This window comes from Protopterus annectens, chromosome 4.part0 (genome assembly GCF_019279795.1).
Source record: "Protopterus annectens isolate FY-2018-M chromosome 4.part0, PAN1.0, whole genome shotgun sequence".
Lineage (NCBI taxonomy): Eukaryota > Metazoa > Chordata > Ceratodontiformes > Protopteridae > Protopterus > Protopterus annectens.
In genome coordinates this window covers 408,466,070-408,485,199 of record NC_056733.1, presented here as the reverse complement: position 1 = coordinate 408,485,199, position 19,130 = coordinate 408,466,070, and the positions used below count along the sequence as shown (strand labels likewise).

Below are 19,130 nucleotides of genomic sequence, written 5' to 3'. Positions count from 1 at the left end.
TAGGTCCTTTGAATGTATATACTGAATATCAGCCCATCACTCACCATGGCTATAGTCAATAAGTAGTCTTAGATACATGACTCAGGCTCAGTTGTGCAGAAGAATAAAGGTCTAACTGCATCCCTAGAAGACCTGTGCTCAACTAGTGGGCACTGGTGCTGGAGGGACTACTTAGGGAGGGATGGAACACCAGTTTGTCCATCCTGAGGAGACAGAGGCTGCCTATTGGTGCAATAGCAGCATTAAGAGCTCTGGAGAGCTCCATACTGCAAGCAATGTAACTGCTGGTCAGGAGGTTGCACGTGCATGGAAGAATGCATGACTCTCCAAAAGGCAGCCATCACAGAATTCACAAGGTTGCCATGCGGTGGAACAGTAGTATGGCATTACACCAGCATCTTCAATTTCCTCACCAGATCCAGACACAGGTCATGTTGAGCCTGGTAGAGGTTAAGCCGATTCCAGTAGAGGCAGTGAATAAGGAGAGGAGCTGGTGGCACCTGATGATCAGTTTTAAGGAGGCAGGGAAGAAAAAATGCAGAGATTAAGCAGAGTCAGAGTTAAGACTTGGGATTAGAAATTATAGTGGTGAGCACTAGTTATGTACACTGCATGTGGATATGAGGTTACTTGTCCTATACAAATTCAGTAATAGATGAAGCTGTGTAGTCAAACTTTGGATCTTTCTACACAAAGCAAGATTACTAGATGCCATGGATGAAAAATGAAAATTAAATGTTTTGCCTAGATTAGTGTTTGAGATAAAAGGTACGGAAGAAAGTTGTTGTTGTTGTGTCTTTCGACTTTTCCTGGTTAGGGGTCACCACAGGGGAACTCCGGTCCGTTAATGTTTGGCAGTAGATTTTTTCGTGCCAAGTTGCCAGCTCTGACTCACAACCTTCAACGAAGGTACGCCCATTCACGCATGTCTCTACACATAAGACGCTCTAGCTGAGAATCGAATGGGACAATGTCTTACTGTAAGGCGACAATGTTACCGCAGCACCACCACCGCAGTCAAAAGGTATGGAAGAAAGTATACTTTAATAACTTTCTTTGAGCAAAACAGATAATGTACAAGATACCAAACTTTCAGACTGAATAATGAAGAAAGCTTTACTTATTCTCTTTAGTTATATAATAATTACTCTTTAACTGTTGGTGAGTATTACATATAACTGTTATGGTTGCCCATAACAATGAAGTTCAAGTACGTACATTTTGCCACGTGTGGATACATTCTGCCTAACCCAGTGCTGAGTAGTGATTTCATAATGATTAGTATTACACATCTGAAATGTTTCAAAAAGAAATGTCATACCTTTTTAAAATAACTCTGCATGGTTAAAACAAACAGCAGATGTGGTACTTCTACAGTTCTCTGAAATCAAATTTCTCAAGCATGAAGTCTCCAAACGACATGTCTCCAAAAAACAAAATGATAATAACTGTCCTCTATAGGAAATCACTGCTGGTATGGCTTTTCAGTTTGTATCAGCAGTGTCATTTTGGGAGTGTTTTCTCTTCTTCATGGTTGTGTAACCATGAATTTGGGATGTATAAGCTCAGGGGGTATGGGGAGGCTTATCTCCCCATATGAGGGATGCAGAGGCCTTGTCCCCTACAAAAAGCACTCACAGATTGACTTTTCATCCATTTTTGGGCATTTTTTATATATTTTTTATTGAATATTCCAAAACGTATTATGCCATCAACACTCAGAAATACCAAAACATTTGTTTGTGTTGTAAAACCTCGTTATAAACTAGTAATGCATGCATAAGTACACATGATAGAACAATGTTTAACATAATTTTTTTTCTTTTGACATACATCTTGCAAAGTTTAAATTTCCATACTATAATTTTAATTCACACTTTTGTTTTTCCCCAGCCACCTAGTCTCTTTTGAGAGAGAGAATACCACCCATCTGAACTACATCCCCTGACAGTACATATAATCTAATGAAGCATGAGATGTAAACTGAGACACCCACCCTACTCCTTAGAAACTGATATAATCTGCTTATAAATATAAATATTATCATCTAGTATACCTGTTCATTATTGTCCCATTCTTCCCTCACTTTTCCCTCCTTTGTTTGCCCATTTGTGTTCAGCAGCTAGGTTCCTTGCTGACTTGTGACTTGATCTTTTTAGTGGAATCAGTGGAGGTAGCTATGTTATGTACTATTCGCGTGCCCATCTTTAATTGGTGATGTACATAATATAAGGGAATTAACTTGCTACCACTGAGTGCCATTATGTAATGTGCAGCAATGAGGTTAAAAGCAATTTACTTTGTGCGGTCTAGTAGACCATACTGTAGGGTCATTTATGTAGGAGACTCCCCATTTGATTATTTTTATGATTATTATTTTGCACTTGTTTTTCAGAAACTTGTCAGCTGTGCTGCATTGGTGACAAGTCCAAATGTGTTTCCATCCTTAGTTAAAGAGAGAATTTTGTGGTAATTGTAGATTAATACAACTAGAAAGACTGCGTCTAGTCAATCAAAAGTCCTATTTAGAGCTATTATTTAGAAGTGGTATACAATATTTATTAAACAGCTATTGAAAACAATTAGTAACGATTCTAATAAAATTCATAGTTGAAGGAGTATAACAAAATAATTTTTCCAAAGTAAAGTATTAGAAAACAACACTGTATAAGTCATAAAAAGTTGTAATATTGGGTATGGCCAGAAATTGTTGATATGTGCAAGGTCCTGCACATATAGACAAAGTACATGCACTAAAGTACTTGTACTACAAGCTATTAATTGAATAAATCTAATTAATAACATAGTGATGATCTTTTACTTTAAAGTAAATCCTTTATGTGTATTCACTTGTAACTGCAATGAAATGCATTAAATCTGGAGGACAGATCTCTTCTATTCTGTGCCCCTGAATGGAAAATAATACATTCTTCACTGAGTATCACAGAAATATACTTTAATTTTTCACTATAATTGTTTAAAGCTGAAGGAGTAATTGTATTTAATTTAAATTTTAAAAATGTATGATGATTGCCTTCTGTGGTACTCTGCCACAGATTAATATAAGATTAGAGAGTTTGTTAAACTGATGTTTTAAAATTGATGCAGATGACATTATTTTTCTAATTTTATGGAACCTATCAGAGTACCTTTTGTATTGTCTTGTTTGCCAGCACAAATAACACATAAGTGCTGGTGAATTAAACTTTCTATTCACTGATGCAGTTTCATTGACTTAAAGCTTCAGCACATAATTCCTGACCATGTCAGTGGAAGTGCAAGTGAGACTTAACATAGGTCTTTGTAAATGTGTTGAAATTGAGAAAAACATCCTGCTTTTAACTATAAATGTGATACACTGCATGACTGAAAAAGCTTTTAAATTTATTGCTCATACTCTTTGGCTCAGCAGTTTGCTATGACATTGAGTGTGATAGGTCTACTACTGTTAACATTCTCATTTCAGAGCACAACAGTCTACGCCACAAACCAGTGTGTTCAGTGTCTGAAAAGAGAAAACTGCCAGATCATGAGATCACACAGTCATTTCTGTTATACTTAGCCTTCTCCACTCTACTCTAGGCTCACCTATAACAAATTAACAGTAGTAGTATATATCCTCTTCCATATTCACAAAGTAATCTTTTCCAGCAAGGATCTTAGCAGGTACCCAGCCTGCCACTGTTTCATACTGGCTTATTGTACATTAAGTAAATAAAGATAAATCTACAAACAATAAAGAGAGGTATATATTTGTATAGATGGGTGCATACCTACATGGGCAATTGCACAAGTGGATACTGTGTGTATGTGTGTATACATGTTTTGTGTTCAGATGTGTATGCATGTGAGTGTGTACATGTGAGGCATATGGATGCATCCATATGTGCAGCTGTCTAGAAAATGGTTTTGAGTTTTGTGTGTGTAAAGCACTTTTTTAAAAGAATAATATCCTGATAGGGAATTGCAGTATTACAGTGCACTTCCCCTCATGATTAATGTACAAGCTGCATTTTCAAGGCTGTTTTTTTCATAGTACTTAAGCATATGGTATGGTGACATAATTCTTAAATCAGGTTCATCCTGAAATTCTTAAATCCAAAGCTGTGATCTTCAAAATAGAAAGTTCCAAAGTACAAATTCTCAGAAAATACATATAGCAAGCTTGATGTTGCCACACCTCAGAATGTCCCCCTTATTGCAAGGTCCAGTGATGTTACAATTGTAAGTATAAGCAGCATGATACATAGGGTTTGAGACCCCTGCCTGCAGATGTCAGGGAGGGAAGCCTCCCATCAAAACACTTTAATTGTATTACAGAATGTTTTCAGATACACTGCATATGAAATACAAGCCACATGTATGTGGTAACCCAGGTATTTACACTGTGTTACATCTCACACATATTTGCTTCACGTGGTCACTGGTTCTTGATCTGTAGTAGCAGTATGAAGGCTGCTGCAAAATCTTCCAAGCTGTGCCACTGTCAGTTTCTCAAAGGTAAAATATTGCTTTTGACATTTGCATTAGTTAATTACACTCATAGTCTGATTCCAGCTTCATATTATATGAATGCAATGGTTACTTATGTGTTTGAACTCAAATAGTTTCTTATATACAAAAACATGGAAATAAAATAACTGAAAAGCTAACGGTATTTTGGCCATCTACCGCAAAATGTGAATTCATCTGTGCTGCTTATGGTGTGGTTCATTTACCATCCAAAAAACAGAATGTTAGATGAAGCAACTGTTGGGCAGCTGTTCCTGATCTGTGACAGATTGAGCATTTTTTGTGCACAGGCGTGATGCTCTGTGATGACTAGGAGCTACTCACAGGCAGCAGGATAGTAAAGGGCATGAGTCAAAATAATGGAGAATATTATGGGGTATTAAACATATGGAAGTACATACAATACATTATAGGCTACACTACATTCTTGCTCACAAATATGTCTTGTTCAGGCTTTGAAAGCTGTAGCTTTAAATGTAAGAGTCATGAAACCTCCTGCGATGTGATAGCTGCAAAAATTTCCCATCTCCTCTCATAAACTAACTAGAGGGTTACTAGAGGAGGAAGGAGTAGCCTGATGTCAGTAAGTGCTCCAAAACAAACTATATGTATATGTATATGTGTGTATATATATGTATATATATATATATATATATATATATATATATATATATATATATATATATATATATATAGATACAGAGGTATAAATCTGACTGCAAAAGAAACTGACAACCACTTTATTAAAAAAATACACAAATGCACAAACTACTGACAATTCCAATTGCTGCAACACAGATGATTACAAAAGAGAACATAGGAAACACAACAGGTATCTTTCTGTGTTTGTTAAATGCAAACTTACATCTCCTAATACACCACAACCACCCACACAAACACACCACACCAATCACTACAAACAATCCAAACACAGACAACACACACTCAGTGTTTAATATGGAGGGCTTTGCACACATCTAGACATATATGTGTAGATATATATATATATATATATATATATATATATATATATATATATATATATGCATATGTATGTATGTGTGTGTGTGTGTTTGTGTAGGTGTGTGTATATGTATATATATATATATATATATATATATATATATATAAAACACAACTGCAAAAAAAAAAAAAAAAAAAAAGAAAGAAACAGCCAAGCTAGAGTTTTCACTTAAACCTCCTGTAATGATGGAGGCCCATGAGGTATTTACAAATGACCCCGTAAGGACATCAAGTGTTTTAGCTACAAGACTTCTGAATGTCCATGACTTTTTTTTTTAAATTTTTAAGTCTTTATGGTTACATTCCAGCCAATAAAGCCAAACCCAACTAACTGTTGACATGCATGTTTCAGCCTTTTTATTGGCCTCATCACCACAGTATAAGTGTATAGTTTGGCTATACTTCAGAAACACAGAATTTTTAAACCCAGCTGATGCCCATAAAAATTAAGGTGCCTGCAAAATATCTCAGCTGTTTCTGAAGTATGCTTTTACATTAGGAGGACTGGGATTATTCATCTAGTGGCAGTAGGTGTTTACCTGGTTTGTCTGAGGTGGGAAGCACACAAAAAAACAGCTCTAAGTGTAGTTGTTCTATTGGCCAGATGAAGCAGTAGCCAGTTTTCTGTGTTTCTAGTGCTGGTATAAATTCAGCACATTTGCACAGAGCTGCTTGCCTTAACAGTCCCTGTACAGATGCAAACATCTAGAAACATTGCTTATTCTCATTATACTGTGAACATTTACTTTGCTATTCATTGCTTTTTTCTTTGTACTTCTTTAAAGTTGCATTTTCAAACTACTGGACTGCTGTTCTGCACTGAAATACATTGTATCTAGTGTTTCTTACGTAGTATTAGACATTTGTTTGTAGTTCCTTAACACTTGTGCTCCAAAGCAGTCATTTTTCATTAAGAGTGAAAAAAAGAGAAGCTCCCTGGCAATTAACTGCTTGGGAATAACGTAGGAAATATTCAAAAATCACCAAAAATCCCAGCAGAAACACATCAGAGGTGTAGAAGCAATATAAGTGCTTTCCCGTCATGATATCATAAAATGCCAGTAGCAAATAATACCTGAGGTGGAACAATATTAGCAGCAGTCCAAGTTGTAAATATCAAAAACCAGTAATCGAAGAATAAAAGTGTAGTTTATTATAAAACAGGGTTAGAGCTTTCACTGTAAAGCTTCATCAGACCACAATTACAAACACTGAACTAACATTTAAATACTAACTACCAAGTAAAATTGTAGACTGCGGTGGTGGTGCTGCGGTAGCGTTGTCGCCTCACAGTAAGACGTTGTCCTGTTTGATTCTCAGCTAGAGCGTCTTCTGTGTGGAGACATGCATGAATAGGTGTACCTTCGTTGAAGGTTGTGCATCAGGGCCGGCAACTTGGCATGTAAAAATCTACTGCCAATCATTAGCGGACCTGAGTTCCGCTGTGGCGACCCCTAACCAGGAAAAGCCGAAAGACACAAACAAACCAAGTAAAATTGTGTCTTTTTTCACCAATGAGATTCCAACATGTCACAAGTTACTAAGCTACTGCATACACAGAAAAAAAACTTCAGTTGCAAATAAATAAAACACTTATGAAAACAAAACAACAAAAAAGACATATAAAAATCACCTTTCCAGCCTTCTCCTTTTCAGGCATAGTACAAATTGCTAAGCTACTGCATACACAGTAAGAAATTTCAGTTATAAATAAATAAAACACTTATGAAAACAAAACAAAAGAAAAGACATTTAAAAATCACCTTTTCAGACTTCTTTTCAAAACGGGTTTCAGAGATGCATATTCACTTGAGTCCATGTCCCAACTGTGATCTTAACTTAAAAATCCATTTCACTTCAACAAATTCTGTATCATTAACTTTGTCCCCTTGTCTGGGACTATCTTTAATAGTCTCCATAACTAAAAATGTAAAATTATGTGACTCTTCAGGTGCTAACAAATGTTTGGCAATGGCACTATATCTGAGACCTTTCCTTACACAATAAAGATAGTCCCTTATGCGTTCCCTTAGTCATCTATTCATTTTGCCAACGTAAATTTTTTTACAACAAGCACAGTTAGCTAGATATATCAAATCCCTGGGTTCACAGTTAACTGCAACTGTAAATGTATAAACTACCTGTGTCAGGGTGAACAAAAATCCCCAATTTCATTTATATAGCAACAAAAAGCACACTTCCCACTCTTACTTGTAGTACCATTATCTGATCTAGTATGAATATTATCATTATTTGTATGCTAACAAAGTCTTCTTTTAAGAGATTTTTTATTTTTACACAAAAACTTTGGAGATTCCCCCACCATCTCACTGATCTCTGTCAGTGTGTAGCACATGCCAATTTGTCATAAAAAATAGTTTTATTTGATCAACATCTGTGCTATAAACTAAGGGAACTGCAACATTCTTCCTTTCATTAACTACTAACTGAGATTTCCCTATGGGGAGATGAAAAATAAGGCTTAGCACTTGCAGTTCTTTTACTTTTGGCTAACATTATTGTCTCATCAACATCTTATTTCTTGTACCCCCTCCTCTAAAAAATCAACATTCATTTCATGTATCTCAGCATAAAATTCTCTATCCCTGGCATAAAGTCTAGATGTCCTCATAGCCTGCCCTCTTACTACATTTCTAAAAACATGTGGGGGTGCATACTTGTGTGATGTAAATATGAGACTCTATAACATCTCTTCCTATATAGTTTAGTATTAAACTAACCATTTGAAATACAAACTACTTCAATATCCAAAAATATTTTTTTTCTCTAGAGAAGTTTAAACTAAATTTAAGAAATGTACATCTATTTTATAAATAATCAAAAAAGGTCTCTAATTGTTCCTGATCTCTTGTCCAATGAATAAAGCTATAATCCACAAAACAATGAAATAATCCTATATATTGTTTGTACTGTCCATCACCCATGACATAAGTGCTTTCTCAATGGACCATCACTATGTAGGAATAGCTATGGGCACAAGAAGTGCCCAAAGCTATGTGACGTCCCGCACTGGACCTGTAATCAAGGAGCCTCAATCTTCACCACTGGCACCAGTGGGGGATGTACACTGGGAGGATGACAAGTACACGTACAGTATTTCCAGATGCAGCTCTCTGCAACAAGTGTAGTTTCCCTTAAGAGCACACAGAGACCACAGTCAGTACAGGGCTGGTTTCTCCCTCTTTCTCCATATCCACAATAAGACTGCCCACTGGCACAACTGTAGAGTTGAGATCTCAGCTGACTGACCAAGCCAAGACCTCCAGCACCCTCTCTGTCTAACCAGTGCTTCATGTCCCTGCCCAAGTAGCTGACACACACACTCTTAATGTATGATTTATACACACACACCTGGGAAAAGCTGGCACAGGTTTACTAGCTATGCCCCCTTCTGCCCAAACAATAAGGTAGTTCCCCTGCCACCAGTCACTCCTTATCAGCTACTTTAAGGCCCTTAACAAAGGGTGTCCGGTCTTACTGAGTAATATTACTGTTAATACAAATGGTAGTTTGAACAAGAGCAAGGCTGTTAAGAGTGGCCCACACAGTGTCACCAAATAAATATGCAAGTACTCTCAAAACTTAAATATCTCTAGACAGATCAGCCACAATGAAAGGTTTAAATATATTTATTTTATTATTATTTATTTTACATTTGTTTACCGGGAAAGTCTGACTGGACACAGGTCCATTTTCAGCGGAGGCGCGGGGAGAAAAACACTGCAATACAGTACATGAGAGAAGAGAAAAAAAATAGATCATACTTATAGCAAACATGCACAATATGTTAGAGATTAACAATTCTTATAGTAGACAATCTTGTGGTATATAATAACTTAAAACAGCATTTGTATTATTTTTACAGATATAAGTTTTGTCAAGTAAATATCAACGGGTTCACAAGCTTTCAGGGGAACTGTTTATACTTAGCTATACACAGAAACATTCTCTTAGTTTGGATTAGCCTGGTGAATGACATGAACATAGCCAGTCACTTAAATAGTGGGTTTTCAAGAGTTTTTGAAATGAATAAAGGATGTGGTAGAAGTTATTTGGCTTGGTAGTGTGTTCCAGGTTTTAGCAATTATGCTGGCAAAGAGGGATTTATCGGCATCATTTCTATATTGGATAACAGTTATGAGGTTCTGGTTACTAAATCTTAAGGCTCTAGAGGGAATGTGGGGCTGAATTAGATGCTGAAGTGCTGGGGGTTTCTCAGGAAGGTAGTACAGTTTGTGTGCTATAGAGAGTTGATTGAGTAGAAATATATGAGGCAACTCAAGCCAGTTAAGCTGCTTAAGGGATAGACAGTGGTAAGACCTATATGAGTCTTCAGTAGCAAACTTAGCAATCTTGTTGTAGCAAGATTCCATTTTATTTAGATCGGTTTGGCGGAGATTAGTCAAGATGGGAGAGACATAGAGGAGGATGGATAGAAGATGAGTCCTTGCGATGGTTGCTTTGGTGTGTTTAATCATAAACTGTTTGTTCCTGTAGAGGAGTCCAAGTTTTTTATTAACTCTCTTGATGGTTTGTGCTATGTGGATGTCCAACCTCAGGTTTTTGTCTATTTCTACACATAGCAGTTTAGTGTGTGTGGTTGGACTAATTTGAATGTTTTCTTTAGAGCAGATGGTGAAATAACTATTTAGGCGAGGAGATCTGCCTGGGCTGAAAATAATTAGCTTGTTTTTTTGGGGATTAAGACGAAGTTTGATGTTAGTGAACCACGTTTCGGCTAGGGTGAAGTTATTTTGGGTTAGGGTTTGTAGTTCACTTAGGGTGGGGGCAGCACATATAAGGGTGGAGTCATCTGCGTATCGTACTACTGAGGCAGTGGGTGAGGATGAAGAGATCTTGTTAGTAAATAAAGAGAACAGCAAACGGCCAAGGATGGATCCTTGAGGGACTCCTATGGTAACTGGTAACGGGGGGGACAGTTGTCCCTGCCATAGGACTGCTTGCTGATGGCCAGATAAGTAACTGTTGAATGATGATATAGAGGGGGGACTTATATTTAGGGTAAATAACGTTTCAAGAAGCATACTGTGATTTATCATGTCAAAGGATTTTGATATGTCTAAGAATATGGAAGAAACAAATAGACCCTTGTTTCTATGGTGGTTAACTATATTGGTGAATGATAGTAATGCTGTGGTGGTGCTATGGGAAGGTCTAAAACCATACTGGGATATGGAGAGTAGGATGTTATTTTGGAGGTACTGTATTAGTTGATTATGAACAACTCTTTCTAATATTTTGGATAAATGTGATAGGATTGCTATTGGATGATAGTTGGTGAGCTCTAAGGAAATTACCTCCTTTGTGCAGTGGAATAATATGTGATGTTTTCCATGAGGTGGGAACTTTGCATTCTAATAGAGATCTATTTATGAGAATAGAGGCAGGATAGGCTATAGCTTCAGCTGATATCTGAAGGAAGTTTGCTGATAGAATATTAGCTGCTAGAGTGGTTGGTTTAAGTTTCCTAAGGAGTTTAGAACTTGTCTTGGTTGACACGGAGTGAAGGCGAAAACTGGCTTTATTGTTTTGTATATTGGGATGGGTTGGTGTAGTTATTGGTGTGGGGCTGCTAATGCTATTTTGGGCATTGGCAAGGGTCTGGACTGTTTCGATAAAGAATTTGTTAAATTGAGTGGGAATGTGTTCATGATTATTTGGTAGCACAGGGGTTGGAGCAGTAGACTTTTCTGGGTGTAGTATACCATTTATTGTGGCTCAGAATTTTTGGGAATTGTGAGCATATTTTTCTTGCATATTTTTTATAGTAGCTAGATTTGTCTAGTTTGATTTGTTGTTTGGCTTTGCTATGGAGCTCTAGATAGTTTTGTCTCAAAGTAGTGGTTTTGTTTTTTTTTTATATTGAATCCAGGCCTTGTCCCTTTCTTTCATTATAGTTTTAGTATCCTTTCTTAGCCATCAGGCATAGTTAGTTTTTATTCTAATGGTTCTGGGGGGGGGGGTGCATGATGATTTAATATTTTAATGAAGTTTGTGTTAAAGTATTCAATGGCTTTGTCTAGAGAGAGCTGTTTTAGGGGAGTTCAGTTGCAGCTTTTTATTGCATTGATGAAGTCATTAGCTATAAAGGTCTTTTTGTTTCAAACTACTCTGAGGATAAGTTGGCTGATGGTTTGGGATCTGTTCCTAATTAGGTAGGTTGGATGATGGTCAGCTGATGACAGTCAGATTGCTGTGCAAGAGTGGGGTCAGATACCAGGATCCAGTCTAAGATGGACTGGAGTTTGGATGTTTTGTCAGTTTTAGTGGGGTGGTTATAGTTTGGGTAAACTTGTGGAGGTTAATAAAGGCAGAGGGATCATGACTGGAGCAGTTAAGCCAGTCAATATTGAAGTCCCCTAATAGTATGGTTTCATGTGGTAGAGAGTTGGAGATCCAATTAAGCAGGCTTTCCATTACAGTGATGTTATTGCCTGGTGAGATATAGCCACCTGCAATAATTATTTGTTTGCTGGAATTTATTTTTAATTTGGCAACGATTAGTTCTACATCTTTGACTTTTTGGGTAGTGTAAACTAGTTGTTCTATGGTGAGATGATTTTGGAATAATACTGCAACACCTCTGCCCTTTTTCTCTAATCTGTCTCTTCGAATAATATTATAACCAGGGGCAGTAATCTCATTATTATGGTGGTGTGGTTTGAGCCATGTTTCAGTTAACACAGCGATGTCTGGTTTGTATAGAGCTAGCAGGGCATGAAGGTCCTAAATTTTGTTAAGTATACTTCTTGCATAAATGTTTAAGAAGATGAGAGCAGAGTTAGGTCTGTGGTATAGGAGATGTAGCTGATTCGAGTTTGAGTTGGCTGATGTTTTGGGTCCTGGATTGGGGTGTATGTCTCCACTACAAGTGAGTTTATGGAGTAGGTGTAGATAGAGTTTGATTCATTTGTGAATTATTTTAGTTTGTCTTTGAGAAGAGTGGGGATTAGTTTTGATTGTCAGTTTATTGCATGAGTAAGAGAAGGCTTGGGAGGAGGTAAGGCCGCATGGCGATATAACATACCTAACACACTAGTAGTAGGTGACTCTATAGTCAGGCACACTGATGTCCCACTCACTAGGCTAGACAAGCAGAAGGTTACTGTTAGCTACCCGATGGGAGCCAGAATCCGCCACATAACACAAGCACTCAGGTCACTCCAGAACAAGCACAAATATGACTCTGTCATTGTTCATGTTGGTGTGAATGACCTGAGACGTACCTCCCTGGACTACATGAAAAGAGACATGGAAGAGCTCTCTGATCATGTAGCCCAGGCTGGTATGACCCTGCCCCTGAGTAGCATCCTTCCCTCACCAAGAATTATACCTCAGTATAAAGAAAAAATTATCAATTTCAACAATTGGCTAAGCTTCTGGTGTCATTCAAAGGGGATCCAGTGTCTGTCAGCCTGGGACGACATGCTCGACAAGCCATGTTGCTTCACAAGAGACGGCTTGCACCTGTTACCCCTAGGCTTTTGAATACTGGCCAAGGCTCTTGCTGCCCCCATAGTGCCTTTTTTAGGCAAGGCTCAAAAGTCAAACCCACCTCCGTAAACAGCACAATTAACAAAAAACTGAGGGTTATGCTACTCAATGCCAGGAGTTTAAATCTCAAAATGCACGTGCTTGAAGCACTCCTCAGTATGGAGAACGTCGACATCTGGGCAGTAACTGAAACCTGGTTTAAGGCTCCAAAGAGCACCCCAGCACTATGGGGTTACAACTCATACCACACATTTCGGCTACAGAACATGGGAAACACAAAAGGAGGGGGGTGTATCCATATTCATCAAGGATACCTACACCTCCGGGTTAGTGGTGCAGCATGATACCTCTGAGCTCATCCATGTGCAACTAACATCGGGCAAATCTGCAATGCAAATTGTGGCCTGCTACAGATCACCCTCCATGACCCAGGACCACCACTCCACCTTTCTGGAGACACTGGAAAACATGAAGCTCCTACCAAACAGCCTGATATTGGGCGATTTCAATTACCCTACCATTCACTGGGAAAACTACTCGAGTACAAATTCCCAGGCCCAGCGATTCCTGGAATTCATCAACTCAAACACCCTGGATCAGCTGGTAAATGCCCCTACCAGAGGTGAAAACATATTGGACCTGGTCATCACCAACATGGGCGACAGATGTTCCTGTCACTGGTTAGATCAGACCGTAAACTAATCACGCTCTGGATGTCCACACCCCACCACCACCCCCAACTAAGGAAACCACAGTAAAAAACTTTTTTAAAGCAAACTTCACCTTGCTTAAGACAGAGGTGGTAAGTTTCACAGCTCCCACGCTAAAGGATAACGCTGCCCAAGATGCAGAAACATTTACAAATGCACTCTATGAGCACCTACTAGGATGCATGGATCGTGCCACCCCCAGCAAAACCAAGACTCACTCCTCTAAGAGAAGGAAACCAGTTTGGGTATCCTATAACTAAAAAGATCATCTCTACCTGACTCTAAGTAGACTATTCTCTATCTGTTAAACCCAACACTTGCTCCTACAGTACTTATTACCTTGATACGGCACTCTTATAGATAGCACCCCAAAAAGGCAACCCCCCATTTCTCGGTCACCCACATCCCCCGGAATCTTTTTTAAAGTTTTTGTCTATCCTTCTAGCATGTCGAGGGATCAGTTGCTAGTGTCCTCTCCTGCTCAGCTGGTGAACCTGGGAATATTGAGGCAATGTTACAATTGCCTCATGTACACAGACAACCCTCTCCTCCTCCCACAAAACACAAATACATGCGAGAGATGCAACTATACGGCCAAACTGGAGGCTGAGCTCTCTCAACATAGGACTGGCAAGACCAGTCAGGAGGAGAAGGTTACCACACACACTATAGACCCAGTCTCACATAGTACCATTACAACCTCAAATCATACACATAAACACACAAAGACATACTCGGAGGCTCTGATCAAAAATCTACCAAAACAGCAGAGGCCACCAAAGCAGACACCCAAACAACCACCACCTCAGAACACAACACCTACAACACATAGACCTCACAGTCAGAGTGTCAAACAGTCACAGCCCTTAAGGCCAAACACAATGCCAGACACACTAGTCATTGGTGACTCCATAGTCAGACACACTGACGTCCCGCTCACCAGACTGAGTAAGGAGAAGGTCACAGTAAGCTGTATGTCGGGCGCTAGAATCCGCCACATAACGCAAGCACTCAGGTCTCTCAACAGCAGGTACAAATACGACTCAGTCATTGTCCACGCTGGTGTAAACGACCTGAGACGTACCTCCTTGGACTACATGAAAAGAGACATTGAGGAGCTCTCTGATTATGTAGCCCAGGCAGGTATGACCCTGACCTTGAGCAGTATCCTACCTTCACCAAGAATGATGCCACAATACAGAGATAAGATGATCAGCTTTAACAATTGGCTTAAACACTGGTGTCATTCAAAGGGGATCCAGTATCTGTCTGCCTGGGATGACATGCTGGACAAGCCACGCTGCTTCCAAGGGACGGCTTGCACCTGTCACCCTGGGATTCGGATATTGGCAAAGGCTCTTGCCACCCCATAGTGCCTTTTTAGGCAAGGCTCAAATTCTAAACCTACCACCCTAGAACACAAAAAGGGAAAAAACTAAGGGTAATGCTGCTCAATGCCAGAAGTCTAAATCTCAAAATGCACGCACTCGAGGCCCTTCTCAGTATGGAGAACATCGATGTCTGTGCTGTGACAGAAACCTGGTTCAAGGCTCCTGAGAGCACCCCAGCGCTATCAGGTTTTACCTCATATCATGCGTTCCGGCCCCAAAATCAGGAAAATACCAAGAAAGGAGGGGTATCCATATTCATCAAGGACACCCACACCTCAAGACTGGTGGCAACGCATGATGCATCGGAGACCATCCAGGTGCAATTAACCATAGGCAAGACTGCTCTGCAAATTGTAGCATGTTACAGGCCACCCTCACAAACTCAGGAACCTCACATGGCCTTCCTGAAAACACTAGAGGGGATAAATGTATCACCAAACACCATCATACTAGGTGACTTCAATTACCCAAATATAGACTGGGAACACTACTCAAGCCCAAACACCCTAGCCCAAAAGTTCCTGGAATTCATAAACTCAAATGCCATGGAACAACTAGTCACCATCCCCACAAGAGGAGATAACATACTTGATCTCATCATCACGAACATGGGAGCACAATGTTCAACACCGAAGTATACCCCTCACTGGTGAGATCAGATCACAAACTAATCTCGCTGGAGGTCCTCAACCCACCCCACCTGAAATAAAAAACACAGTAAAGAACTTCTCAAAGCTGACTTCACACTTCTAAAGACTAGTGTGGTCTCCTTTAAGGCCCCGAGCCGGCGGAAAACAGTACTCAAGCCGCTGAATCACTTACAAATGCCTTCTACCAGCACCTGCAGGACTGCATGGATAAGGCAATCCCAACCAAAACAAAGACTCTTTGTACCAAAGGCAAGCGTCCAGTCTGGTGGACCCCAGCCATAAACAAACTCTACAACAAAAGGAGGAAGCTACTACAAGATAGAGCAAAATCCTTAAAAGGTAAGACACCCTTGATCACTATAAGTAAAAAACTAAGAGCTCTCATAAAATCATCCAAAGCAAATTTCGAGAGAAAATAGCTAAAGACTCAAAAGACAATCATAAGGCCTTCTTTAGCTATGTCAGAAACCTAGGAGGAAACTCCCAGATATGCTCAGAACTAGTTCAAAATGATGTGAAGATTACTGATCCTACAGACATTGCCAACATACTGGCTGACAGGTTCAGTGCAAACTTCTCCCCTCCCCAAAGGTGAGATATCTATACCAAACGATTGCAGCCCCCAAACATCTCCAGCGCCCAAGTGAGAACTGCTCTCTCCAAAGCAAAAACACAGCATCCATGGGACCTGATGGTGTCCCGGCTGTGTGCTCCACGAACTCAATGAGGAATTAAACCCACAGCTAGGACAGCTGTTTAATCAAAGTCTTACCTCTGGATACGCACCCAGGAGTGGCGCACTGCAACTGTGGTCCCACTTCACAAAGGCGGTGCCTCCACCGACCCTGGAAATTACCGCCCATTAGCTTGACAAGCCTTATCTGCAAAGCCATGGAGAGGATCATAATGGACCTCATAAATAAAGACATAGGAATTTGCAGACTTTGGATCCAACCCAGTTTGGCTTTGTCAAAGGCAGATCATGCCTTTTAAACTTGGTCGACTTTTTCAAACAGTCACCAAAGCCATTGATGAGGAAAGGCAGTCCATACAGCCTACCTCGATCTGGCTAAGGCCTTCGATACAATACCCCACTCGGGTATCATTGAAAAACTCATCAGCTTAAATGTTAACCCATACATCACAAGATGGGTTGCAAACTGGCTGAGTGACAGAACCCACAGGGTCAGAGTTGCTGGCGCCATGTCAGACTCAAAGCCTGTCACAAGTGGTGTCCCACAGGGCTCAGTCCTGGGCCCACTCTTGTTTGGCATCTACTTTTCCGAAGTACAAGCAAACACAGGAGGGTTATGGCTGACAAAGTTTGCAGATGACTGCAAACTGGGCGCCATAGTAGAAAACACATCTGACACAGATATCCTTCAGAAGGGTCTCACAGAAATGGATAACTGGTGCCAGAGCCACGGCCTAAAGTTAAATGCCAAAAAATGCTTAGTCATACCCTTCGGGAAAAACAAAGTTACCCCTAGCTACCAAATAGGTGGCAATCCACTGAGCACAGAAGAAGTTATCAGGGACCTGGGGACCCAGGTTGATAGTAGTCTGTCATTCGACTAAAGTAGTTAGGAAGACCTTCTACATTGCCCACCTTATCATGAAGGGATTCTCATCTAGATCAAGGGAGGTTATAGTCTCCCTTTACTCATCACTCATCAGACCAATGATTGAGTACAATGCCCCATTTGGAATGTATCTGACCCGACACTTGCAGCAGCTGGAGAGGCCACAAAAGTTCCTCACCAAAAGGATAAAGGGTCTCAAAAATCTATCCTATGCTGCCCGACTGAAAGAACTCCAGCTCTATTCAGTCGCTTACCGCTTGCTCAGAGGTGACCTTTGCCTAACATACAAGGCCATGTCAAACCCAGATTTGATGAATATGCTTCACCTCAAAAATCTAGATCCATCAGAGCCACAAGGGCGGAGACTTAAACCTCGACACGGCTATTAATAGGACGTGCTGGAGGGATAGATTCATCACCCAAAGACTCCCTATGCTGTGGAACAAAATCCCGGTACATGTGAGGCAGAGCACCTCGCTGGCCTTGTTCAAGAGAAATCTTGACCAATGGATGGGAGATCGCAGATATACCCCAGGGATTACCTCAGTGTCACTGCTCGACAGAGGCACAGCAAAATAATGGGTATAGTTCCCCATACTAAAGGGGTGGCGTAAGCCACAAAACGATGGGCTAGGCTTGTAAATGCCCTCGGGCAGATAGCCTAGTATGAACCTATGAACCTATGAACCTATTCCCCACTCGGGTATTACAGAAAAACTCACCAGCCTGAACATAAACCCCTACATCGTGAGATGGGTTGCCAACTGGCTTACAGACAGAACTCACATGGTAAGAATAGCTGGTTCCAGGATCGACTCTAAACCAGTCACAAGTGGTGTCCCACAAGGCTCGGTCCTGGGACCCCTACTGTTCGGCATATACTTCTCAGAAGTGCAGGCAAACACAGGAGGACTATGGCTAACCATGTTCGACAATGACTGCAAACTGGGAGCCATAATTGACTCTCCGGCTGACACGGACATCCTCCAAAAGGGCCTTACTGAGACGAACACCTGGTGTCAAAGTCATGGCCTCAAGCTAAATGCCAAAAAATGCATAGTGATCCCATTTGGGAAAAATAAAACACCAACAAATTACCACATAGGTGGCAGCCCCCTTAATACAGAAGAGGCAATAAGAGATCTGGGGACCCAGGTAGTTAGTAATCTCTCCTTTGACAATCATATTGCCAAAGTAGTTAGGAAATCCTTCTATGTGGCCCAGCTAATTACTAAAGGGTTCACATCTAGAAATAAAGAGGTTATAGTGCCCCTCTACTCGTCATTCATTAGACCCATCATAGAGTACAATGCCCCATTTGGGATGGACATCACAAGACACTTCCAACAGCTGGAAAGACCACAAAAGTACCTCACCAAGAGGATTACTGGTCTCAAACATATGTCCTATGCAGCCCGACTGAAAAAACTCCGGCTGTATTCAGTGGCATATTGCTTACTCAGAGGTGATCTCTGCCTGACTTACAAAGCCATGTCCAACTCAGAATTGATGGACATGCTCCACCTAAAGAAATCCAAGTCACTGCGAGCCACGCGCTCTAGTGAGGCTAAACCTCACCACAACAATAAATAGAACATGCTGGAGGGATAGATTCCTGTCACAGAGACTCCCCATGCTTTGGAACAAAATTCTAAATTACATCAGGCAGAGGCCCTCACTAACGCTCTTCAAGAGAAACCTTGATGAGTGGATGGGTAACAGAAA

General features: G+C 40.3%; 1 protein-coding gene across 2 annotated transcripts in view; it reads left to right on the top strand.

Moving 5' to 3' along the window:
* LOC122799354 (adhesion G-protein coupled receptor D1-like) overlaps positions 1 to 19,130 on the top strand; it is a 689,306-nt gene that overhangs the window by 407,840 nt on the left and 262,336 nt on the right. The window lies entirely within an intron of this gene.